Source organism: Cryptomeria japonica, chromosome 6, assembly GCF_030272615.1.
Source record: "Cryptomeria japonica chromosome 6, Sugi_1.0, whole genome shotgun sequence".
Classification (NCBI taxonomy): Eukaryota; Viridiplantae; Streptophyta; class Pinopsida; order Cupressales; family Cupressaceae; genus Cryptomeria; species Cryptomeria japonica.
In genome coordinates, this window is record NC_081410.1 from 544,248,287 (window position 1) to 544,276,147 (window position 27,861).

Here is a 27,861-nt window from a genome sequence, read left to right on the forward strand (position 1 = left end):
AATAGATATGTCAGATACGAAAGAAGAAGAGCGTTACATAGTCGAGAACCCTGTCTTGATATGACAACATGATTACGCTTTGAGAGAAGACCAAGTTGTTGCAAATGTGTATTTTGAAAAATATTTTCTATGATAGTGAGAGAAAGAGAGCCAAGTGAGAACTTGTTCTTGCAAAATGAGGGACAAAGAAGAGTTTTATTGCTCAGCATGGGCGGTAGTGACCATTTCACACATGCCCAAGCCAAGGGACATGTGTCAACAAAGGTCTGATGTGGAAAATGCTTGGTTGAACGTAGAATATTCTTGAGATGTTTGCATGTTGCACAGACATTTGCACATCGTGCTACCGTCTCACCAAATTAATCTCAAATCTAGCTCAAGGGTGGCTAGCGCTACTTCATCTTTAAAATTCAGGATATCATAAATGCTCTATGCAAAAGTGTCATAAAATGCATTGGGTGCAATTTATGACACTACAGGCACAAAATGAGCAAGTAGGCAATGATTTAATAAACTTAAGGTAGTTACCAATAGGAAGTTTAACATGAAACACTTTTCAAGCAAGGAATTGGGATTGGAGATCTACTCTAAATTTCTAAATTTAGAGGTTGCGCTTATTCCATTTGGACTAGGGAAAGGGACAACTCCACTTCATATTCGGGGTGATAAAGAAAATAGGGGAAGGAGCTATTTATAAATGGTTCTAAGAGGGAAGAAATGAAAGTTATTAGGCCATGATTATAAAGATATTAGGAGTTACTAACTGTTGAATTTATTTTTTGGAAAAAGGGGTAAAAATTTATTAAGAAAGAAGCATAAAGTACAAAGAAAAGGGCCTTAGGCCCAACCACTAACAACCACCGAACAACTAGAAAAACAACCAAACAGAACCTAGTAAAAGAGAAACTAACCCAACCTATCCTCCATAATTAACCTTCCTAGAGTCTCTATGTACTCAAGGGGAAACAACTCTCAATTGTCAACATCCCACTTATCCAGGCCCTCGAAAACCCATTTAGCTAGAAAATTAGCCACCTTGTTCCACTCTTGAGGAATATGATAAAAAGAGATATGATAAATAAAATAGCATAAATTCAAGAAGTATTTGACAACTAAAGCTAACTACCAACAAACTCCATTCCAATGATGGCCATTTAGAAAATCAATAACAATTTGAGAGTCAAACTCGTGGACAATTCTTCGCCAACATAAAGAACCTCCTCTTTCAATTGCATGAAGAATAGTAAGAGCCTCCACATAATTATTAGAATATTGGCCCATATAGGTGGAAACAAAGAACACAATACCACCACCATTATCACGTTCGATTTCCCTAATTATTGCATGCCCGAGATTTCTCCTAGAGGATCCTGTTGACCTTTTTTTATCAACTTAAAACCAATCTAAGAGAAGGCTTTTCCTGCATAACCTATGTGTTATGCACACCAGAATAATCTTCATGTTATGCACTTTCTTTGTTTATAATCCACAGAAGAACCTTTTTTCTTCTTTTTTTGCATTGACCGGGTTAGTCGATCAACTCACTTAAGTTTTCACCAGCTGGAGGGTTCATATCTGTTAGCAGGTCGGTCCCCATGTTTGTTCTTACTGGCTGGTGGTTCTCCTTTTTAGCTAGAGTTCGGTGGTCGGAGGGAGGCTTTTTGGTCTTGTCGAAAGCCTTGGTTATACCAAAATGCGTCGTGCGAGATAAAAAAGTGGGATCAAAGGGTTTCCCCCCTTTATCTCGCAAGGCGGAAAGGTAAAAAAGAATAGGCTTGCAGGATAAGAAAATAGCAAGAAAGATGGTTTCTTCTTGTCGTGAAGCAAATGTGATCATTCAAGAGGCCGTGCGGGATAAGGCCAATAAGGCCAGAAGGGGTAGTTTGTTATCCCGCATAAGTGAAAAGGTACATCAAATGGTCATGTGGGATAAGGACAGTAAAGCCAAAAGGTGAGGTATCTTATCCCTTGACAGTTTGAAAAGCATGACAAAAGGTCATGCGGGCTAACATACCAACAAAGCAAAGGATCTCTCGTTATCCCACAAGGCCAATAAGCACATCAGAAGGATGTCACGAGATAAAAGAACAACAAAGCGTATGGTCACCCCTTATCCCACAGGGCAAGAAAGCATAGCAGAACCTTGTGCGGGGTAAGAAATAAGTGAGCAGGGCTCTTCCCCATATCTCGCAGGGGGTCTAAAGGATTCAAGAAGATCATGTGGGATAAGAGAACAATGATGCCAATGTGGTCCTTCGTTATCCCGCACCAAATAGAATAATATCAGGATGATCATGTGGGATAAGTTACAACAACGACATATACAAGTGAGCCTGACCCGCCATGTGGCATATGTGCAGTCATGGATTTTCACTTAATGGTTCGATCAAATGACCATGTTTTAAAGTTTGATTGAAATTTTTAGAGGGATATGTGGAGAGATCTCATGCATCCATCTTCACGTGAATCTATCAGATCGACAACCATTTTTCGAACCCACAGTAACGTTAGCATTCAAATCCTCTATGAAGGGTGGTTGTTGACCCGATGGTTTAGACAATCTTTTGCTCAATCGGTGCCCCAAATCCAATCCGATCTCGCTCAACTGCCAAAGGACTTCGCCATAACTCTAGACATGACTCTATAGGTAGATTTCAAATGCCATCCATGCCTCTTCAATGCATATTGAAGACTTTTGTGCCTGCAGATGCCATTGAGTGCATCTACGCAGATATTTTCGTCCTTCATGTGCAGGGATTTTGTTTCTTCAGAGGCAAAGGATGCCCTCAGAAGCTATATTTGCATGCCATTAGATCCTTGATCTGATCTTCTTCTCCTTCTTTGATTTTTTTTGTAACCTAGGGTTAGGGTTTCTAGCTCTAGCTCGATCTGAGTTATACCTAAACTATAAAGGCAATTTTGTACCCTATTATAGGGATCCTCTCTTATCTTCTTCTATAGACAACTTATTTTTTTCTCTGCATTTGTAAAGTTTTGCCTTGCCCTCCATTAATGAAATTAGTCTTCTTAGCTCTATTTAGTTTTAGCAATTTGTGTAGTCTTACCTTATTGCTTGAATGCATTCTTATTTGTTTTCCTTAGTTGCAGGGGATTGTGTTGATCCCTCTATGGATGTTGATTGTGAACTATCTCAATTCATTTTTATTCATCCTATAGAATTTCAACCTTCACTCTTCTTTAGGAGACTAATTAGGATAGAATATTGTGCATACCTGGAGTAGTTATATTAATGTTTTGTGCAGACATAGACAAGGAGACGCTAGTATAAATATGGCAAATAAATGACCAGGTGACTAAAAATTTTAGTCACGACAACTAAAAATGACTGAATTCTAGTCATTTTTTGCAACAGAGCTACAAGTGACTAAATAAATGACTAATTTGGTCACCGAGTAAGAAACACAACTAAATAATCAGTCACACAAATAAAAATTACTAAATAAATGACTACTACTCCTCTATTACAACTAAACATTAGGTTTATGCTTGGACAATGGTATCCATGGTAAAATATTCTAGAAACAACTATTCTAAAAATTCATGGTAAAATATTTTCTAAATTAGAAACAAATATATCCTATCATTTCAAAATATAACAAGTTTCTAAATTTACATTTAAGAAAATTTTATTAAAAATATTTAAAATTAAATTGACTAATATTTTAAATTCATATAAGAAAATAGAAAATTATTCTAAAAATTTATATTAAAATATTTTAAAAATAATAATAATTTTTTATATCCTATCATTATATATATATATATGAATAGGCATTCCATTAAAAAGGTATTAAGTATACACTATTCACCAAAAAAAAAGTGGAAGGAAGAGATCACTCCCTGAGAGTCACACGGGCCCAGCCCAGAAACAACAAGTCAGCTAAAATTCCATAAACATAAAAAAACCTAAGCAGCTAGAGCAGTAGCAGAAGAAGGAGGCGAGGGATCTAAATCATCTTTTTTACCCCATACATCAACAGGGTTAGGAGGGGGGTCAGGGAGGTCCCACCCCTCCTCATCATCCTCAACAATATCCTCAAACTATCCTTCTGAGAAGGAGAGATTACTAGAGCTAGTCGAGGAACCATCTTGGAAGAGTTGGGCCAGCTATAATCAGACCATCTAGAACCACCAAGATTTGAAGAGGTACCACCACCCATAGGCCAACCGGAACCGCTAAGAGCCAAAGAGGTACCATCGCCCATAAGCCATCGAGAAAGAGAGCCACCATTAGGCGAAGAGGCCAAGTAGCGATGCGAGGAATCCCTCTGCCCACTAGAGTGACGACGAGGAGTACGAGAACTGCCAACTGAAGAGTTGTGGCCGCGCCGACAGCGACGGGCCGGAGAATGGTCACCGGTATTTTAAAATAATATATATTAATATTATAAATTAGAATACTATTAAATTTTTACAGTTTATTAGTTAAATTAGAATGTCATATATAGTTTTATAAAATGTAGTGTTGTTATATGGAGCCTAATCAGACTCAGAGGTTAAATTGCTCGTTAAAGGTGTTGTAATCAAACTATAGATTAAATTATTTTTTCTAAATTTGAATATAATGAAATTTATAGAGGTATACATGAATCATTAATGAATTTAACTAAATTGAATAATTTTATCTAATATAATTGAAATATTATTTCAATTATAACTAAAGCATATTATATTAAGTTACCTTATAAAAATAGATTATCCAATCTCTCTCACACTTTATTTATAGACATGATAAATTCAGGAACTTTAAAATTAAATATTGATTTGAAATCAAGATGGGAAAGAAATAAACTGAGTCAATTTTTTTATTTTATTTAAGGGTATCTCTCTCACACTTTATTTATAAACATGATAATTTCAGGAACTTTAAAATTAAATATTGATTTGAAATCAAGATGGGAAAGAAATAAACTGAGTCAATTTTTTAATTTTATTTAAGGGGTAAACGCTTTTGACTCGCACAACGGCCCAGCAAAGGCACAAGGCCTTGCGAGCACAAAGGCCCAACATGATTTGAACCTTGGTGGCCACTTCACCAACAAAATGTTTTAACCGCGACACTACATGTCCGAAGACAAATAAACTGAGTCAATTGTACTCTATTTCTCATCTAAATTATAATTACTTTATACATTATAAAACATTTTTGTACAATTTATATTTGGACCATATTTACTTCATTCATTCATATTTACATTTTTTAATATTTTTTTTATATTTAAATTTTTATATAGCTATTATGATTTTACATCTTCCAAATTTTTCCCTCCCACGTTGAAAAGGCAACAAATGTGTTCATTTTGTGAAAGGAGGGAAATTAGGGGGAAATTAAAGTGCAAAAAAAACTCAAAATTCATGAAGATTGCACATGCTTTTTGGGTTTTTCTTAAGTTTACCCCGATTCTATAGTATTGCTAATATTTCACGGCTATGGAAGGTGGAGTTCCCTGTGTAAACAACTACATGCCAAAGATCATCACGCTTTCACCGTTGAATGCCCATCAAACAGTTGGAGTGTAAGAGATCTAAATATCCATGCATGAAAAGAGAAATACCAAAGCTTCATATAGCAGTTAAGAGCAAGCACAAGGAGTTCGAGCCAACAACTCAAGAAGAGGTAGGGTTTTTCATCCAAATCAACACCCTACGTTGTGAGAAACAAGGTCTTTGCAATTTAAATCTTCTTGTTTGAATGCTAGAGAATCATACTAGGATTCCATATAGCTATGATAAGTTCTGAAACAATTCTTATTAAGAGATAAATGCTAAAAAAACCAATCACATAGTCAAGAACCAAAGGCATAACATCTTTAGGGCGGGTATAGAAACCATGAAACAATTGAGAGCAATGATAACTTCATAGCAGCAGTGTAAAATAACAAACACTATGAATGGCATTCATTACCAAAAAATAGAGATATATAAGGCAGTAGTAAGGGTTTCAAATGCAAGAATTGTGGTTGTGACAGTCCCACTACCAATAGCAGTCCATTAATAATGAAGCCACATAGAGTTCCTGTGATAAAAAATGATAAGGAAGTCAAGATCAAACCAAGATATAAAAGGAAGGGCTTGTATTTCCCTAAGACGGTCCTCCAAAAGGTCACAAACAATTAAAAGATCACAAGGATTAAGAGCAACATGTGACTTCAAAGGGCCAATCTATAAGGGTATGATAACCACTCAAAGAATATTCTTGAAAGAGGTATCAAAAGAATCAAAGCTTTCTATTAATGAAATCAAGGCATATATGCACATGGCATCAATAGCCTTGAAAAGATACTTCAAATAACACCAAAGCCCCAAGGAACAGTCATGGCAACCCCAACATAGGGCAAATGACTTAATAAAAATGTTTGAAGGACTACAAAAATATCATGCACAGACCTTCATGCAAGGTCATAGTATCAAATCACAGTCCAAATACCATCCTAAGCAGCTCAAGAGATTGTTAGAATGCAGTCAAACAATGAGGGAGTTTGTAAAGGGCAATGATTTAACAATTATTACCAGTCAAAGCTAGAGATGAAAGTATCAGAGATAAGAGTAGAGGACGCTTTTTACAAATTAAGCGATGTTCAATCATAACGCCAAAGAAAAGTCCCATCAAGAAGGTCTTTTAAAAACCAATACAATGAGGAGAATGTCCATTCATAGTCACAAGCCTAGAGCAATAAAAAATGGAAGTGAACACGATAGCCTAATAACATCTATAGCAGCAAGCTGGGAGCAAAGATTTGACTTATTCAAAAGACCTTCCTCTGTCAGAGACAATCATGATATGCCCAGTAAATAAAAGAGAGAACAACAAATGACTTCAATAGCAGAGACAATTCAATATCTTGATGGTAAAGGCCCAATAGCAAATCCACAAAAGAGTCTACAATCATGCATTCCAAGGGTAGAGATTGCAGCCCAAGTATACAAAACAGTGACAAAAAGATAGTCACAACAACAACATCAAGATCAAGTTCAAGATGAATAGATGTCACACACAGCTACTAGGGAAATCTACAAGAAAGCAAAGGAATTTATTCAAGCAGTCATATGAGTCCAAACAGAACACTAATGGGAGTCACATTTGCAGCACTGATAAGGTAAAGAGTCAAGGAAAAATATATGAGGAGTCAAACTTGTTGTCATTAAGACACAAAAAAGACATATCATAGTCACTATCAAGCAATGCACAAATCTAAGGAGATAATATCCATCCAGAGACACCTTGATCTCAGTCACATAGAGTCAAAACACAATCATAAGGATAGTATTAGAGATGTCAACAATGCTACTAAGGGGTTGACTGTAATATTTGAAGGCTATCTTCTTGTCAGGGTTCACTGCCTTTTCCTCCTTTCACTGTTCATTCAATAGTTGATGATTGTATTGCTGCCCTTTTAGGTTATATTGATTGTGTATATTGACTATGACCGAGTTTGTCATTGTATTGACTGCCTCCATTTGACAATGAATGTTGATCTTTTATATCAAAAACCTTTTCACCATGCATTGTTTTATAAGCCTATGACTAGACTATGCTTTCAGTGAGGCTTTTCTTCTCTTTTCATTGTATTTCTAGCATCTCAATGCTCTAGTTCTACTCTATAGATTGATACTCCTTATTAGTTGTGTGGCTCTATGATCTAGTATTCCTTTTGACAAGGATTTTCTAGCCTTGGATCCACACCATTGTCTTTAACTAGCATCTTAAGTCCTTTGATTGCAAAAATCTTTATTCTTGAACGCTTCTATGAGCTGTCAAACACCAGGAAGCTCTGAAACCTATTGGCATGAGACTGCTCTATACATTTTCCTCTGCCCAGATTTGAAAGCCCTTTGACTGAAATTTTTTTATTGGCTAATACATACTATCTTGAAGATATATTGTCTTCCACAGTTTTGATTATTGATTTGACCTCATGGAGAAAGCGACTCATCGTATCTCGTCATTTTATTTTAGGCTTTGAATGCTCAAAACCCCCCTGCTGTAGCTGATAACTATCATGGGGTGAATATCTATGAATTGGCATACAATTCTTTCATCTTACTATCTTGTGAGGGCTCTTATCACTCTCATTTAGGTCTACAAATCTTGATGCGTCTTGGCATAATTGTGATGATTGCATCATTTGATATGACTGGTTGTTATGACTGTGAACATGCTTATTCTTACATTGATTGTTCTTTTGGTGATGCTCTTACACACTGAGATTTGGCGAGTTGTGATCACATTTAGACATGCTCCCTTCCTTTATTGAGACCTTCACCTATTTACTGTCATCTAGCATGCCATTTATCTCCATTGTAGACTTGCTGCAAATATTGAGAAGCTTATTGTCTTTTGATGCTACTATGACAATAATAAGGGTTTCTATAGGGTTTGTTTCGCCAAAATTGTTGCTTCACGGCCACCTACCTCCCATAGTATTCAATCCTTTAACAAGGCATTGTTCTTTATCTACACTTTGTCACTGTCTCTTTGTTTTTCCCATTGGAGGTTCATGACAGTTTGTCATTGTTCATCTTTGTTTCTAACAACTCCGCTTTTATGGTTTGATACTCTTTAATCATCATGGCTACTGTCCTTTTTATAATTGTTATCTATTTTCTACCATCATTGGGATGGTGTCATTATGTAATAACCATCCCACCATTGCCCTCATGCACATAAGGAGTGCATAGGTCTGTCATGCTTTAGCACCCATAGCTCTTCTATCCCTTTGGACTGTAATGAATCATGCTCTTTGGTATGGATCTTGTTGATTATTTGAGATGATAATTATCCTTGTTGTATTTTATATTCATGTAGTTGTAACAATGCCTTTAGGATCTACATTTCATGTGGATGTCTTGGCTGGCCATCACAATAAATTTTAGTTGCTATTCATGATCTTTAACCACCTTTTATATTAGGTCTCTATCAATACAGTCACGAGACTTGACTTTACTGTTATTGTCTTCATTTTTTGACTGTCGTATACTACACATGAAACTTAGAAGAATATGAACATAGGATTGTTATAACAATGCTTTCCCCTTTCTCCCATGACAGTCTTCTGTGACTCTATTTGCCTCAATTGATACTACATTTAGCTTATATTAGGGAAGGCTCTAACTGTCCATGATCCTTTAAGGTTACTCTTTCTGTATGGACTATTATTATTTATCTCCGGGCCTTTCCTTTGCTTGACTGTATTTTGTATTTGGATTATTGACTGAGCTTTGACAGTATATGCTCTGTTAAAGATGGCTGCACTATTTCTTTATTTGCTGCTATGGTAGCCAAAACTCCAAAACTCTGTTCATATCCTTTGTGTTCCTACCTCTTGACTTATTTGATTGTGAATCCATGGTATGACTGCTCAATGCTTATTTCACAGTCATATGCCCTGAATGTAAATAGAACCTCTGTCTTATTTGATGGCCAAATTTGATAGTCTTTTTGGACTGCTTCACTTTCAACTGTCCCAATGACTATGATCTGCTCATTTGTCTCAGTGATCTCTTGTTGATCTGTTGCTCCTTAATGAATTTGTGAATGATCTTTGATATATATTGTGGTTTCCTTTTAGCAGAGACCTAATGCACTGTTACCAAGAGACTTATGCATCTCTATCAATTCATGGCTACTATGCTCTTATGAATAAGGTCGCTTTGACTGTTCCTGCCCTAATGATCACTGTTACAACCATTTTATTGGTGAGATCCATGTAACTGTCTTCATACATTTGATTGATGCTTGAAGGTGCTACTATTATCTCACTATATGGGAAATATCTCTGCGACCATGTTCCATTTTTGTTTCCAGACCTTGATTCTCATACATCTTGCAATGTTGAAGACTTAAAACAAACGTTATGGGACTGTCCTTATGTAGGCCTCTGCCCACAGTGTGTTTCAAATGAACTGAGTTCTTCACTGCCTTAAGGAATGTCTTTATCAACTGTTCTTTGTGTATGTGAAATGAAACCCTTAATGGCTTTGAGATTTGATGCCTCCATTATGACTGCTCTGAGAGGTCTTTCCTTGGTTATGACTGTATCTTAGTTGTTCAATGGTCTGAATGCATGGTCTTTCTGAAGATGAATGCTTGCATACATTGATATCATACATGGCTGCTATAACTTTTCATTAGACCTTTACAACATTTCTCCGTGACTAATTTATATTGTTCATATCTTTGATGTTGTCTTCATATTGTCACAGAGACATGACTTCTTTTTTGATTGTTTTGATCTTCTTCACTGTCCCTATGTGTACCTTTTCATGACTCCTATAGGGGTGCACTCATTATTTTGCTGTTACCTCTGGAAATGACTGCCCTTTTGATGTATGGGTACTGTGCATTCTCTATTGTTGCTCTTTCAGGTTATTGTCCTTTAGTCTACAATAAAGGACAAAGGGCTACCTTTCATTGAAGGAGTTCATTTAACTAAGTCCATTCTACTATTTCATAATGTTTTCTTTGTAAATTTTCTCTATTTATTTTTAGTCCCTGCCTTTAGGCGGAGACTAATGTTTTCGTATGACTCTTTGGCAATTAATCTATGCTTTGAAAATAGTGCTTGTAGTTTTATCCTATGGTATTCTATGATTTTTTCATTAAACTGATTTCTTCTTTTATTTTTGTTTTTGTATGATTGGTCCTTGGTAATTTTGCTATGGGTTTTGCAAAATTTTAATTAAAATTTGAAAAAACAAAACTTTGTACTTGTATTTCCTAGGAAACGTGGCATTCTGCGATACATTTAACGTGCCTAATCTTAGCTTCCATAGTTTGCATGCATGCCCAGCTCATACAGGGAGGTGGGAGTCTCAAAACATTTCACGTGCCTTGTCCATGCTTCCATGTTTTGCAAGCATTTTTAACAGAGTTTTGTCAATGTCAACATACTGAACGACACCATTCCTTGGGAGCTTGGTTGAATGTCCAACCTACAATATTGAAAATGTCTCCTTTTTCTCTTTATCTTTGATTGATTTTCCATTGAAGGTGTTACAGTGAAGTTTTATTTTCTTTTTGTACTCAGAGCATGACTCGAACTTGTGTTAACAGTTCTTAATCTCCCTGGAAGTTTTGTAGATGGATTGCATTTTTCTTTCTTAATATTCTAATAATGAGATCTATTTATGCTACAGTTTTGCAGTTTTGTTGCATCCAGTTGAACAGTTTGACACCTGAGGAGTTGGGAAATTTGAAGAAGCTTACCGTCCTTCCGATGCATAATTATCAACTGACTGGAGGCATTCCATCTTCTATGAGGAAGCTGAGTTCACTCCTTAAGCTCAAATAATCTTAGTAGAGATATCTATCAAGCTCTCACAAATCTTAAGTAGCTCACAGATTCGGACTTTGCATAATAATAATCTTTCTGGTTTTGATTCAATATCCTTGCTGATACCTGAAATTGAATAGATAAGTTCTTTTTCCTGAATGTCTCCAACCTTCTCTCCTAGAGCAACGATTTTATTGAAACACTAATATACAATTTCATAAAAGTTCTACAGTAGTCAATTCCCTTTTGGCATAATAGATTGCAACTAGCCTTGATTATCTAGTGTGTTCAAGTTGGTGGAGGCCCCCAAAGAGAGATACTAAGGATTTTAGTTTCAGGCTAGTCCAAAAGAAATTGGGCTTTAGATCCTCTCTAAAATAGCTACTCATAAATATCAAACAATTTGACAGTCAAAAGTACTTTTTTGTCCACATACCATGGAAATAAGGTGTAAAATTGTCATGCCTCTTTCACCTTGAACTGTTTAAATAGAGAATTCCAAAATACTTTTATCATATAATCCCAAAACAATTTACTTGAAGGTAGCTCCTATTTTGCATTGCCTTTCTCTATTATGCTTGGACATCCAGTTTCCACTCTGTGCAATTGTGAAACAAGCACTTAAGTGGGTTAGATTTCATCTAATATACTTTGTTTCTTGGGCAAATGATATCTCTTAAATTTGTCTTGTATTTTTGTGGGGATTGATTGTATGTTTACCTTCAATATTTAATTCCGCTTCTACCAATAATTCAGCAACTCAAACATCATTTAACCTATGCTTTTCACAAATTCTGCTATTAAAGTAGATTTCTTGATAATTATGTTAATTTGTGATTGGTTGGTTAGATTTTTTCATTTAATAGATTTTTCTCGCAATTCTAAGGCAATCATTTCCCAATTTTCTTGTTGCTGGACGTGTCTCCTACATGCAGTGTGAGGGTTTTTGTGGCATCTTGAAGAGTAGTTGACGTGCCCACTCTAGGTATGGTTTAAGTCAGGCTCATCAATTTTCGATTTCATTGCAGTCTATTAAATATTTTTATTTCCTCCCTTCCAGAAACAAAACTATTGTGAGTTTTATTCTGTGAATTTTGTGCAGGAGTCTTTGGGCTTAGGAAAAGAAGGGCGAAAGGGCAATTTCCAAGACAACAAGAGAGGACGATAGAAATCCAGGTATGGTTTTCAAACACACTAGAAATCATTTCTTCAACATCATTTTCTAGAGGGTAATGGTGGTATCAGCCCCGAGCTTTTCTTTATTGTTCAAGCACCACTTGTTCAAGCACTAGCTAGATATCCAAATTTGAGGAATTTTTTTCCCATTTCTGAAACCTCATTTGTTTTATTACTTCATATATCTCCTCAATATTCCATCTCAAATTGTTGTTCAGTATTCCTGTATTAGAGATCTAGTTTTTAACGTTCATCAATCACAGAGCAATTCCTTACCCTCTATTTTGCATGTGCCACCATGGTCAATGATAACCCTACCTATGTAAAAGAGAATCTCTAAACTCTTGAATCCATTCAAAAACCTAGGAGAAAAGTGTTAAAACTATTAATAAAATATTTGAAAAGATACATTTTGAAAATCATCTGTCACATGCATTGGGAATCAGCACCATATTTTAGCTATCACTCAAAAGGTGATATTAGTTTCCAAATTTTCTTTGAAGCAATAATTGTTTAGCAACTCAGAATTAGCTATGTAATTCACCCTAGATTAGACTAAGCCTGGTACAAAATGTTGGTAAGATTATATTTTCTTAATACAACTTGCATATTATCCTTCCTGAATATATGCATTCAATTTGCATTGGTTTCTATTGCAGAGTTCAATGCAAGCAACTTGTATATTTTCCTTCCTGAATATATGCACTCAATTTCCCCTATTATGTTCTGGCATTGGCTTTTATTGCAGAGTTCAATGCAAGCCACTGTCCATGTATGGTTTACTCACTGTCCTCCATAATCTTGAATAGCCTCTATTAATGACATTGTCATTTACCTCTGCACCGTATCTAATTGTACTCACAATCACAATGTTTTTTCTTTATTAGTATTGCCTCTTATGTGCTAAGCATTAGCACTTTGCACTTTGCAAAATTGCCTTTATAATCCAGCATCAGAGTTCACATGATACCTTGCCTCTCTGCTACAACATTGCTACGAATCTCCAAGTTTTCACTTTGCAAAATTGTCTTTATCATCCAGCATCAGAGTTCACATGATACCTTGCCTCTCTGCTACAACATTGCTACGAATCTCCAAGTTTGCACTTTGCAAAATTGCCTTTATCATCCAGCATCAGAGTTCACATGATACCTTGCCTCTCTGCTACAACATTGCTACGAATCTCCAAGGTTTAGCAAATGGCAGGGACTTTAGTTGCATCGCAACTCTTGTTTGTTATCTTTGCAATCCCTATTGGACATCTTTTTGTTTTCATAATTTATAAGTACCCATTTTCTATTGCTTTTGCAAATTAGTTTCCCTATAATTAGACAATTGCTCAATTCCACCATAGCTTCTTTACCATTTGCTTGAGGGGATATGTTCTTATGATTTTGGGTTACCATTTCCAACCATCAACTTGATATTTGGTACAACCTAAAGGCCTATAGAGGCACCGCAAAATAAGTCAAAGTGTGCTAGATGGATTTGGTGTTGATGAAAGTGTAAATATATGTGCACCTACTATATTGTGGAAACTTTTTTCCATACATACATATTTGTATTATCAATTGGTAGCCACATTTATGAATAAAAGATATTTGTTCTTAGTTCTCGAGTTTGCGCCACTAAAATTGAGGCTGCATTCCTTACAATCAACCTTTTGACAATGTCATTGTTGTTTGCAGCCTTCACCAACAACTTATGATGAAGTCTTCAAGACCATGTTTGATTATATAGATCGACTCTTTGTGATGGTACGACCCATGAAGCTTTTGTACATGGCAATTGGTGAGTATTTCAATGATGTGGAACACTTTTGGCAATTTTTCTTTTGATATGATGAAGTTTTGGGTCATGATTAATGAAATATAAGTAGAAATTGTTTCTTACTCTTGCAAATTTTTAATGTTATTGATTATAATTGGAATTTTTTAGGTTTTAGATGGTTTTGTTATGCATGCAATAGGGATTTCTGTTTGACAAGGCATGGAGAAGCTAACTTGTTCTATAAAGATGGTTCACATGCTCATGTAGGACTGGATAGATTTGTCCAGTTCAGTTTAGATTTGTTTTATCACCGTTGAATTTTTTTCCAGATTCTGGTTCCTTTTGAAAATTCTGGATTTTCCAAGGTTTTGACTTGTCAAGCAAATTGAATTTGTCAAACTTAGTAACCATACTCTGGATTATATAGTTCTAAATGTGGTAGTTACTCAAATTGCTAAGCAAGGTTTTGTTGATAATTTCTTAGCCAAAAGTTAATTTCTCATAATATATATGGTGTAAGAGTATATTCTCTTATGTTGATTGTTCTACTTTAGTACCATTTTACATTTTAAATATTTTTTTGCTTAGATGAACTTTTATCAAGAGAATGAAGACTTTATTTCTGTCTCAGATGGTGTTGCACCAAGAGCTAAGATGAATCAACAATGTTCACGACGTTTTAGAGCTGCAAAAGATGCAATTGATGGGGTGAGTGTGTTGGAAGTTGAAACTGATTCATGCAAAGCACCTCCTTCATGCATAGCATAAAAACATAATATATAGCACAAAAGTGATAATTCCAACTTTTTAATTGTTTTATGGCCACGTTATCTGTTGCCCTTGAATATTATATACACTTGAGATTAAATTATTATCTTGGATGGCGAAAAATCAAGGTGTGTCTAATAATGATCATTTAATTTATATTCAATAATTTAATAAATAGGCACAATATTTAATCTCTTAATATTTTTCTAGACCTTTTAAAGAGAACTTTGTAGTATATTACTTTGGTGTGCTTGTGTTTGAACTCTTTTGTACATGATTTTTGAATGTTTCTTCATTCTAATAATCTCTAAGTCAATCATTCAAGGTCATCCTATCTAATGCAAATATTCCGGGTGAAGGTGAGCATAAAATCATGTCATACATTCGTGATCAAAGAAACCTAGCAGGTTTTGATCCAAATACTTGACATTGCCTGTATGGGTTGGGATGTCCTTTCTTATGTACCAAGTGATAAACACTTTAATGGCTAATTTGGATTTCAAATCATGTCTTTTCATGTACTAACTTTTTTTATTGTTGTGGAATTTTTGAATGTTTTCATTTGGATTACTACAAGATGCTGACCTAATTATGTTAGGATTTGCTACTCATAAGATCCATTTCTTAATTTTAAGAGAGGCCAGTACTTGATTCCCTACATTTTTTTTTTCTAATCTATTGCTATTATTTATTGTTTTGTACTCGTTATAACACTTGAATGACAATCTACAAATTAAAAATCCTTGATAATCAATTTATGACCAGGCACCAAGATATATTTGATAATATGATAAGTAAGTTTAATTCAAGCAATTATGTCCGTTTTGTGTTTTGTTTGTTGTTATCTTTAATTCTTGTGCTACCTAACAGGGGTGTTTATCTTTTCATCTACAATCTTTACAGAAAAAGTGCTTCGATATTGCAATGACAATTATCGTTAAATGAATGTTGCAAATGACATTGCAATGGTGGGAAAATGATGAGTGATAGATTGAATTTTGAATGAATTAAGGGTGTTATGATGATCCCCTTATTCCATTTTGTTTGATTTGGAAAGGAATTGGATTGAATTATGTAGTGCAAAAGTAACAAAGAATCAATTATAATTTGAGATCTGAATATGGGATGAAGCTGTGCACCTGGATTTGGCAGTGAAATGTCGAGATGAAGTCGCCCTGCAAATTTGACGAAAAGTTGTTCAGACTGTGGCGGGAATGTACACGGTCCTCAAAAAAATCCGCGAAACGAAAATAGTTTTTTCGTCTCTGCAAATGAAGCCTGAATCTGAAAGTACAACTACGCACCTGCAACCTACACACAGAAAAGAGAGGGAAATGTGTTGGGATTGGGGGTTTGCTTTTAGGTCAAACTCTAATTTTGGAATTAACCAAGTAATGAAAGAAAGTACTTGCAAGTAGATGTAAATGAAAGACTAAATTGTAAATCACCTCAAGGAAGGTTGTAGTAGCAATGTTGATAGAAATGCTTGTGTGGAATTGAATGTAGAAATCAATCTCCTCTTCCAATGGTTGAATCCTTGATTTGAATGCAACACCTAGCCTTGAAGGGAGATGTAAGAATTCTCAATGCTGGAAAAGAATGCTTGAATGCTCTTGAATGCTTGATTGCTTGTGTATACTCCAATCTTATCCAACCTCCACTTATGAAAATGAGAGAGAAAATGCCCCCTTAAATACATGTTTGAAGGATTTGAATTTCGTCACGGGTTGACATCGAGGAGATTTCCCGCTCACTGCACAATCCACAATGCTTGCACTAGAAAGATCTTGCCCAAAAATATGGCAGGGCCACGCCCTTGTCTTGGGAGGACAAGGGCACCATGCCCCTGTCTTGGGAGGACAAGGGCGCCACACCCCTATCTAAGGGGGGATAGGGGCACCAAGCCCCTCTCCTACCCTTGTCTCCAGGGCAGAGTGAATAGAGTGATGCAGAGGCTGAGGAAAAAGGTGTTTTCGCAAGCCGAGCACTCTCCGATCTTCAATCAGGCTAGAGGTTTGGAGTTCGCATGCGTGAGGACCCTAATGCAATCGTAAATCGCAAGGGTCACAATTTTACGACACTACATTTATCCCCCACTTTAGCGAGAGTATAAGTGTATGCTGATACTGTCGGTAAAGTTCAAGGAAACAAGATCGAAAGACTTTTACCATGTCAAGGAGGCAAGATGCGCCAAGCCCCCAGTGGACTTAGGATCTTATGACTTCGATTGGCAAAGTAAAAGGGAAGATTGAGAAGGGGAGAACCATGACTGCAAGTAGCAAATTTCCCTTCACCATGAGTCGTGAAAGCAAGGATACAAAAGATTACAAAGCAAAGCAAAGTTCACTAAGTAATTCTAGGTATCACAAGAAGGAAAGTATGAGCGGAGTGTATGCCCCCATGGTAAAGTGATCACACGCGCCTTATCGGGAGCGATTGCTTTAAGGTAGGATATACCCAAGAGAGAGAAGAGAGGGAGAACATTATCGCAACGATTTAGCCCCCAATCGAGGAATAAACCCAAGGATAATGAACACAAAACATGAGGTAGTGTCGCTTTCCTCGGGGTTAGTATGCTGTATTGTAACTCATGTATATCATGTATGTATATGCATATAATAATCTTCATTCCCCAAAGAAGGACACTACCTTAGAAGAAAGGGAAGAGAGGATGTCTTTTGAGTCAACATGAAAGAGATCGAGAAGAGATATCAATGCTTTGCATCATTCCCAAGTAGACATTAAGGGAACAATAGAAAACATGGATACATATAGAAGAATGGTCACAAAAGAGAAAGAAAGGAGAGAGAAAGATCTGCAGTGCTAATATCGCTAATCAAGCACGACATCCGCCTCCCGATCTTGTTGATCACTGTTTCGGGAAGGCAAGAAACACGCCAAAGGAGTGATATCAAGCACAACAGATGGAGCTTTCACAAGATCCAAACAAGGGCTATGCTCATGTTGTAAGTCACTTTGTTTGATTTGAGGAGCTAGAATTAGGGTTTGTGAAAACTCATCCGATAAATGTTTGTCCACATCAACATACTCATACTCACTATCAGAAGCATTAGGAGTTGTATTCCCATTATGAATAACATTTTCACCCATTTCTCCATCAAAGTTTAAAGCGAGAGGAGCAAGAACACGAATAGGAGTAAAACCGTCACATGTTTTATGCAACTTATGATTTGGAGATGTTGGTTGAATATCTTGCTTTGGAGAAAAGGGAATCATGTCAACTGTCGGAGTCTGAGGAGACTGAGTAGTTTGAGGGATAACTTCACGAGCTCAAACAGGACATCTTCGTCGACATTCTCTCGCACAACGATTCCGTTGAGTCTTAGCGGAAGGCTAAGAAGGAGGAGGAACATTTGAAGGAGGAATGGCTGTCTCCTTTATAGTGGAAGGTTTAGGTTGAGATCTTTTTGGTTGAACAATGGGAGGAGTAGGCCTCTTCTCTCGATAAGAGGAAGGAGGTGGAACTGCGCCATAAAAAGGGTGAATATTAGGTGGAGGAAGGAGACCAAGTCCATCATGAGGAGGAGGTATAGGTCTAATCTTAGGAAGAATATTGGTGTTCTCCTTAAGAGAAGGTAAAGTCACATCCATAGGAGTAGGTGGACAATTTTCCTTAGGAGGGAGATTAGTTCTATCCGAGAGGGGAAGAACCTCATCTTGAAGAACAATAGGAATGTCAAGTGTTGGTGATCTAGATTGACTTAAGGATAAGATCATATCGTTCTTCCATTTTTGATAAGATTGAAAAAGAGCATCACTCCTTGATGGAAGAGATTGAAATTGTTTAGGCCAAAAGAGATCAATAGGAATATCGGGGCTTCTTTCAGATGGACGAAAGAAGCTATGGTTCATAGTTATGATTTCTCCATTCTGAGGAAATTTAAGACACTTGTCGATTGGAGAAGCAATAGCCTTAACAGAAGATAGCCAAGGATAACCCAACTTCACACGGAACTGCTCAAAGGTATGATAACAAAGTCAACATCCATGGATTTAGCGTGAACCTCAATAGGAAGGGTGAGAGAGCCAATGGTAGGACAAGAGAAACCATCAAATAACTTCACCACTACATTAGAAGCATCATATAATGGTTTATCCAATTGTAAAGTGAATAGATACTCTTCAGTTATGACATTAACCATGCAAGAAGGATCAATCAGGGCACCACGGCAAGGGATAGCTATAACCTTTGCAGCTATGTATAAAGGGCCATCGGGTGCTCTAATGGTCTCACTAGGGCCAAATGTAATACATGGATCCTTAGGCATATCTCGTGTTTCTACCATATTAACCAAGTTTGGAGCCATACGAATGAGTGTTTTAGAAGAGAGAGAACTATGCACAATCTCAATAACATTAGATATATGAGATGGCAAGGGATCAGTGAAAATCTTAAGATTTTGATTAAGAGGAGCAACTGATTTATTCCCTTTATCATTCACACCCACCACAGATATAGTATTATTATCAATCAAGTCTTGAACCTTATGTTTCAATGCAAAACATTTCTCAGTATCATGACCATGTTGACGATGAAATTGACAAAAGGAATTGTTATTAAAATGAGGAGATGCAAGTTTGGAAGGATCAACTTGTTTTATAGGAGGAAGTTTGATAACATTTCTATGCAATAACCGAGACATAATACTATGCAAAGATTCATTCAAAGGAGTAAATTGTCTTTCTCTTTGGAAAAAATTAGAAATAGAAGGCACACCTGTTGTAGCATTCACATGGATGTTGTTGATTGGATCATTGAACTTGATGAAGCTTTTTGTTGGTTTGAACTTCACAAACGGTTGTTGAACACTCTCCCCCTTATCACTCGGAGCCATAGGAGTGGATTGCTCCATTTGACTCTCAGCCAGTTGATAATTGTGGAGTGTTGCACACAACTGTGGAAATGAAGTAAACTCAGACAAAAGAAGCTTTTCCTTGATATCTTTTTGCAAATTAGAAATGAAAATTCTTTGAATATCATTATTAGGCACATGAAAAGAAATTTAAGTGCACAAATGCTTATGTCTACCAATGAAATCAATCACTTTTTTTTTAACGCCTTGTTTACAATGTATTAAATTAGTCAAAGTGATTTTAGGACTAGTGTTTTTTTGAAATTGTTGGATGAAAGCATTTGCCAATTGTTGAAAGGAAGTGATAGCATAAGAAGGAAGAGAACAATACCATTGTAAGGCCTTATCTCTTAATGTTCTTGTAAACAGTTTTGCAAGCAATCGTTGATCATAAGCAAAATCAGTACACAAGGTTTGAAATGTTTTGACATGTGTACGAGGATCACGTTTTCCATTATAGAGTTCCAATTGAGGGATCTCAACATGTTTAGATGGCACGACTTTAACAATATCAAGAGAAAGTGGGCTCGCAACATCAAAGATAGGCACACTAAGTTTGGATTGGCTCATGGAAGCAATTTGTTGTTGTAAGGAAGATATAGTTTGGGCAAGATTGTTGATTGTCATTTTGGTGGAAGAATTCATGTTAGACATAGGTGATTGAGACGGTGGTGTGATGTTGTTAAAAGAAGGCATGGATTGAGAATAAGGTGGTGGGACACTATGATAAGTAGGAAGTGGTGATGAGGTAGGAAAAGGGACACTTAAAGGAGGAAAGGAGGAATAAAGTTGTTGAAGGAATTACCCCCTTGTGTTACACTGACTGGTTGAGGAATAATTGGAATACTCATGGAAGACATAGGTAACGATGGAGGATTAAATGAAGAAGAGGGATTTCCCCCATGACCTATGGTTGTTGGAATGACATTTTGAGTTGAAGTAGCCATGATGTTGGATGTGAAAGTAGGAATACTAGTCATAGGATTGGTCAAAGGAATAGAGGAATTGACTTGTGTTGAAGGTTGTGAGTAACCTAGGGTTTTGACACAACTCTTGATAGGCATGACATTAGAATCAACATATGTGCAATGCCACACAATATATCACTTTCATTCTTATCACTTTGAAGCATGCGCTTAAGACCTTCAATTAATGGAAGAGCTTCACTATTAGGGTATTCTTGAGACATCCATCGTTGAAAGCTATCAAATTGATTGTCCAATGTAGAAAATTGATTTAAAGAAAACCTAGTTAAAGCTTCTTCTTCATCATGGGATCCATCAATAGGCACATGATTAGGATGAGAAGAATTAGTATGATCCTCATTAAAGAAGTCACTCAAATTAGGCTCCATCTCCTCGGTAATTAAACCTTGGGAAGCCTTAATTCTAATGCTTCGTCTAACGGGGATAGGATAGGTAGGATTAATAGTGGTAAAACTCATGCACTGGAGGGAAAATTTGAATTTTGAATTGTAGAACAAATCTTACCAAATTGAGTAATGCAAAATCTAAGAGGATAATGATTACACAATTTGAACTTTGTTGGGGGAAGAGGATGACGCAATTTCCAAAAATGAAAGGAAATGGGAATTTTAAAATTAGGGCCAAGGGAAGACCACTTAATTTTAAAATCAAAATTTTTAAAATAAGGGTAGACTATAATTAAGCTCTTAATTTAAAAATTTTTCTTCAAAGTTGCAATGTTGAATTTTGAAGGTATTTCCGATTCTAGAGGGTTCAAAAATTGATAAAATCAACCAATCTTCTAGATTTAGGCTAATAAATATAGTCATAACAATCAATCGAAATTTTGGGAAAAAAGTCGAGGACCGTGGCGGGAACGCACATGGTCCGACCAACCTTTTTCAAAATTTTTCAGGGATGAATATTACAATGATTTTAAAGCTAACCCCAAAAAATTGGTGAATTTTACAATTTGTAGATGGTTGAAATAAAGGCACAAAGGTGAAAATAGGACCCTATTAGGGTTTTGAAGAAAAAGAGGAATTGAAGTGCAATTTTGAAAAGGGTCAAACCTAATGGATAGGGACACCTTGGAAAATGTTTAGAAATCTGAATATAACTGAAATTGATTTGAAATCCACACAAAATTCAATGAATTTTAAAAATTAGGGTTTTATGACCTAACCACTTAATTTTGAATCTTTGAATTTTGAGAAATAGGGGGAAATTGAAAATTTGAATTGTAGAACTGAAAACAAATATGAGAACAATCAAAAATCTGAAAATTAAATGAAAATCCATTTTTTTTTCCACAAGTTCAATATGATTTTTAAAAATTAGGGTTTTAATAAGTAACCTCTTAATTTTGTAAATTTTAATTGTAAATTGAACAAGACAATGATGAAATTAAATTTGACAAACAAAGCAATTTTTTAGATCTAAGACAACTACAAACAATTTTTACAAATCACAAGTTCAATTTTAAATTTAAAAACTAGTAAACTTGTAAATGAAAAATATACAATGTTGTTCAAAGGATAACATGCAAGACATTGGGTTCACCAAAATGTAATGGTGCGAAAATCATGAGTGATAGATCAAGAGGAAAACTAACCTTTTCCCTCAAAGAGAGATGAGAGTTTCACTATTGATTATCCTTCAAGCACTTTTCACCATTACATTAGGGAGATAAGGGGTAATTCACTAGATCCAATCTTCACACAAAGATGATAGATTGAATTCCAAATAAATTAAGGGTGTTATGATGATCCCCTTACTCCCTTTTGTTTGATTTGGAAAGGAATTTGATTGAATTATGTAGTGCAAAAGTAACAAAGAATTGATTATAACTTGAGATTTGAATATGGGATGAAATTGTCCACCTGGATTTTGCAGTGAAATGTCGAGACGAAGTCGCCTTGCAAATTTGATGAAAAATTGTCCAGACCGTGGCGAGAATGTACACGGTCCTTTGAAAAATCCGAGAAACGAAAAGGGTTTTCTGTCTCTGCAAATGAAGCCCAAATCCGAAAGTACGGCTATGCACCTACAACCTACACACAGAAAAGAGAGGGAAATGTGTTGGGATTGGGGGTTTGCCTTTAGGTCAAACCCCAGTTTTGGAATTAACCAAGTAATGAAAGAAAGTACTTGCAAGTAGATGTAAATGAAAAACTGAATTGTAAATCACCTCAAGGGAGGTTGTAGTAGCAATGTTGATAGAAATGCTTGTGTGGAATTGAATGTAGAAATCAATCTCCTCTTCAATGGTTGAATCCTTGACTTGAATGCAACACCTAGCCTTGAAGGGAGACATAAGAATGCTCAACGCTGGAAAAGAATGCTTGAATGCTCTTGAATACTTGATTGCTTGTGTATACTCCAATCTTATCCAACCTCCACTTATGCAAATGAGAGAGCAAATGCCCCCTTAAATACATGTTTGAAGGATTTGAATTTCGTCACGGGCCGACATCGGGGAGATTTCCCGCTCAATGCACAACCAACAATGCTTGCACTAGAAAGGTCCTGCCCCAAAATAGGGCAGGGATAGGGGCGCCACGCCCTTGTCCTGGAAGGACAAGGGCGCAATGCCCCTGTCCAAGGGGGAACAGGGGTGACACGCTCCTGCCCTACCCTTGTCTCCAGGGCAGAGTGATGCAGAGGCCGAGGAAGAAGGTGTTTTCGCAAGACGAGCACTCTCTGATCTCCGATCAAGATAGAGGATTCGAGTTTGCATGTGTGAGGACCCTAATGCAATCGTAAATTGCTAGGGTCGCAATTTTACGACACTACAGACATCAAGTGACAATTTTATTTTTTATGATTATGCTATGATTCCTTTTTCTCTCCCTAGAAGCTCAGGTTGTGTTTATGCCTAGACAAGAAGACTAATGCTTTATATGTGGTCAGATGGGCCACTTGGCAGTTGCATGTGAAGGTAAGCCAAAAATAAAGCATGGGGATTTTGATAAGAAGGGCAGTGAACAAAATATTATTCCTAAAAAGCCCTATCAGGTTAGTCAAACTCTTTGATATTAGATTGAGATTGAAGCTACCCTTTTATACAAACATAGGTCCTTTTTTAACTTGTAAACATTAGTGCTCCTTTTATCGAGAATAACTTATGTATTAGTAGATTATGTGGGTCCTCCATAATTAGTGTCGTTTTCAATGTTTACTATTCTAATGTTTATTTTGATGTCTTGAATGTTTGGCAGTTTCTTCACATATGGACTTTGCATGAGTATTTAGAGTATGACATGAGGATTCCAAACCCTCCATTCTAGGTGTGGCCTTATTTGTGATGAGTTTGATGACACTCTGCTACGATTTGAGAGGCTCATTGACTTAATTCCATAGTCTCTCTTGAACCCTGCTCTGGATGCTTTCACGGGTATTCATTCTCTTTTTGTTCTACGGGTTGCTCAGTTGGATGCTCCTCAATTTGCTATCCTATTGTAGATTATCTCCCCCTTCGTGGATGTTAGGGATCCTCCTCTTGTGAGCTCGAGCTTCTAGTTTTTGGTGGCTTCTTGACTGTTGGGTTGATTGGGTCGTTGTTTTGGGTTGCATCTACATGGTTGATGCTTTTTGTTCTAACCGTTACTTGTATCGGGGTTGGTAATGATCTTCATGTTTTCAAATTCTATATGTATTGGGGGACTTTTTGTATCTTGACTTGTGGGGCCTCTCATATGTAATGAGTTTTTTGGCATTTTGGGTAGCGTTAGACTTTTCTTTTTATGGGCTACAACCAAAGGTTGCCTTCCGGATTCTTTCCTGCTGATATGCCCTATTGAATCCGATTGTAAATAACTTAATATTAATAAGAGTTTAATGGCTTTTCCATTTTTATCGGAAAAAATGATTAAATTAATGACTCAATATATGACTAAATTAATGACTAAATAAATGACCAGATAACAACAATCAATGACTAAATTAATGATTAAATATATGACTAAATTAGTGACTAAATCAATAACTAAATCAATGACCAAATCGACGACCAAATTGATCAATCAAAACAACCAATAAATGGCTAAAATAGTTTAGTCATAAATTTGGTCGTGTGATTTATGACTGGCAGTAAACTACCAATGGTCACGTGATCAAATTTAGTCATTTATATGCAATTTTTTGTAGTTTTTTAAAGTCATATATTGTTGTTTTTGTACTAGTGAGATCATCTGTTTCAGTCTAGGTTCAAACCCGTTCTTTCATCAACCCTTCTCTCTCTCTCTCTCTCTCTCTCTCTCTCTCTCTCTCTCTCTCTCTCTCTCTCTCTCTCTCTCTCCTTCTCCTTGTTAGATCTTAGATTAGGACTTTCATGTGTTGGGTTGGTCCAACACTTTGCATCAGATTGGAAAGGAAGTCGACCTTCTCTAGAGACTCAGCCTCACTTTTGCAAGTCCCACACTTGGGAGGCTATTTCAATGTTTCACAAGGTTGATGACCAAGGTTTCCTACGTCATCAAGGGTACAAACTTTTGTGACAATAGTTTTTGGCATGCCCAATGGGACTCTGTTGGGGATACGGTGAAGAAATTCACCTACATAATAGTTTCATTTCAAGCCACCATCCATACCATAGTTTTTGGCATGCCTGGTGGGACACACATTTCAATATCTTGTTAAGAATCCATTGTTGTTCTTAGCAACCTTGCATTTGGAGGCAGTCACATTCAACACTTGGTGACTCTGAGGATCAATCCAGGTTTTTGTTCGAGGACCAACTTCCATTTCAGACCAAGAATCTAGAACAAGAGCACCTTTTAGAGGTATTTTTCTTTAATGTTATAAACTTTCAGACTCTAGAAGAAGAGGGTGTTATTTTTCATGGCAGCCCCTAGAATATATTCTTGTGTCAAGTTTAATGGTGGCAGCCCCCTAGCTCTAATCCAAAAGAATGATTTCCCAGTTGCAGCTTTAAAGGCTATTCCATTTTTCACTATGGAAACTTTTGTCACCCCTAATGAGCATATACAGGATGTGTCAAGCATCTGCTGTGTTTTTGACATCACAGAGGATAATGTTGCAGTGAGGCTTCTAGCCTCTTCTTTTAAGGGAAATGCCCTATAGTGGTATAGGGGTCTACCCTCTAGTTCAATCCATAATTGGGACGAATAAGGGGAAAGATTATGCAAGAGTTTTGAGGACAAAAGTGACCCCTTGTCACTAGTTGAACAACTAACAACCATAAAGAGAACGCCCTATAAATTCATGGCAAATTTTAATTATAGGTTTCAGAAGACCTAGGATAGAATCCCTTCTTTGGTCAAACCATTTGCCAATTATGCCTTCTTATACTTCATCAAGGCTTTGAACTATGATATAGCTATGATGATACAATCGATGGGTGGGGATAACCTTCCAAGAGCTTATGACATTGTTATCAAGGCAGAAAGGTGTTTGATTTAGGCCGAAAATTTATCTCCTAGGCCTCCAACGCTCTCGTTCCTAGAGGGTCCTACACAATAGCCTACTTTGGCACCCATACCAGTGACACCACCATGCCAACTACTTGCGCCTCTTCCATAATATGCAGAGATTCAAGAGATTAATACCTCCATGCAGAAGATGTTGCGGGGATTTAACAACAAGTTGGCCTCAATCAAGAGGCAACAGTCTCAGGACAACATGCCTTATCAATCACAAAACCAATGGACAAGCCCTAGGCCTATGAATAGCCTAAACCCTGCAACTTCAAGAGCCTTAAGAACACTTGTCCCTATGTAGTCCAATCATGCAAATCATGCCACTTGTAGAAATGATGATGCCTCTCAGGCCTTAGTGGCACAAGGAGATTTTGTTTTTTCAAACTGGTAGGAGGCATATTTTTGTGGTGATAGCCAATCAGACAACTCCCCTATGACCAACAAAAAATATAACAGCATTGAGGATGTTGTTTTCTCATTTTGGGATGAGCTTCCTTCCTTCTTTGGGGAGGATAATGTGCCAACAGTTGAGCTGCAACATGAAACTGAGCTAGGGGTGGAGGAGTCAGATGATGATTCCTTTTGGGATGATCTTGAGGGTTTTTGCTCAGGTTTTGACATTGAGTTGACATCTTCTTGTCAGTTGATTCAAGAGGAGCAAGAGGCAATAAATTTTAAGGAGCAGTGGCATATCTCAGAGGTGCCTGTTTTGTTGCCAAATCAATAGAGAAAAGGGTAGGGTAGTAGTGATGGCCTAAATCTATCTCCTTCAAGGGTATGCCCTATTAAAGAGTTGGCCCAAACTTGCAATTCACCCCTTGTCATGCTTATTTCTTAGCATGAAGTTGAGCATCATGAAAGAGAGAAATTTTTTTTCACCCATCCACCTTAGGAGGATAAAATTCAAGCATGGGTGAGTTTCTTTGCTCTCAGATTTTAGGAAGCATTCCAACAGTCTGTTGGATGCTTGTCAATCTTCTTTCCCTGGATGGTTTTCAACGGGCATGAAGAGCATCAAAGCTTGGTCAGGAAAGGTAGCCACTTTGACAAGCCAATTAATGTCTTTGTTTAATTCCTTCCATGAGAAGCATGTACATAGTTAGTTTCTTTTTTCATTCCAAGAAGTGTGTGTGCATAGTCTTCTCTTTCAGCATAGTAGAATTTTTTTTTTCTAGGTTGCAGGGGCATAAAGTATCTTTTTATTTTAGGCCTTGAGTCTATGCCCAGTGGACTACGCTTTAGGCATTTGGTCTTGTCCTAAGCAGGCTTAGAACCCCCTTTGAGTAGCCAAAATGTTAACCTTTTTCTGTTAACTTATATCCAATCTAAGAGAAGGCTTTTTGCATAACCTACTTGTTAACGCACTTGCATAACCTTTGTGTTATGCACTTTCTTTGTTGATAATTTGCATAAGAACCTTTTTTATTCTTTTCCAGGCTATAAGTCTATTTTTGCGTTGACCGAGTCATCTTGTCAAGTCACTTAATTTTTCACTGGCTAGAGGGTTCATATCCGTTGGCGGGCTGGTCCCCATGTTCACTCTTACTGGCTGGTGGTTCTCCTTTTCGACCAA

General features: G+C 36.7%; 1 pseudogene; it reads left to right on the forward strand.

The window, feature by feature from the left end:
• The first annotated feature begins 1,802 nt into the window (after positions 1–1,802).
• On the forward strand, positions 1,803–27,015 carry LOC131073046 (5'-3' exoribonuclease 3-like; annotated as a pseudogene).
• The last annotated feature ends 846 nt before the right edge of the window (positions 27,016–27,861 follow it).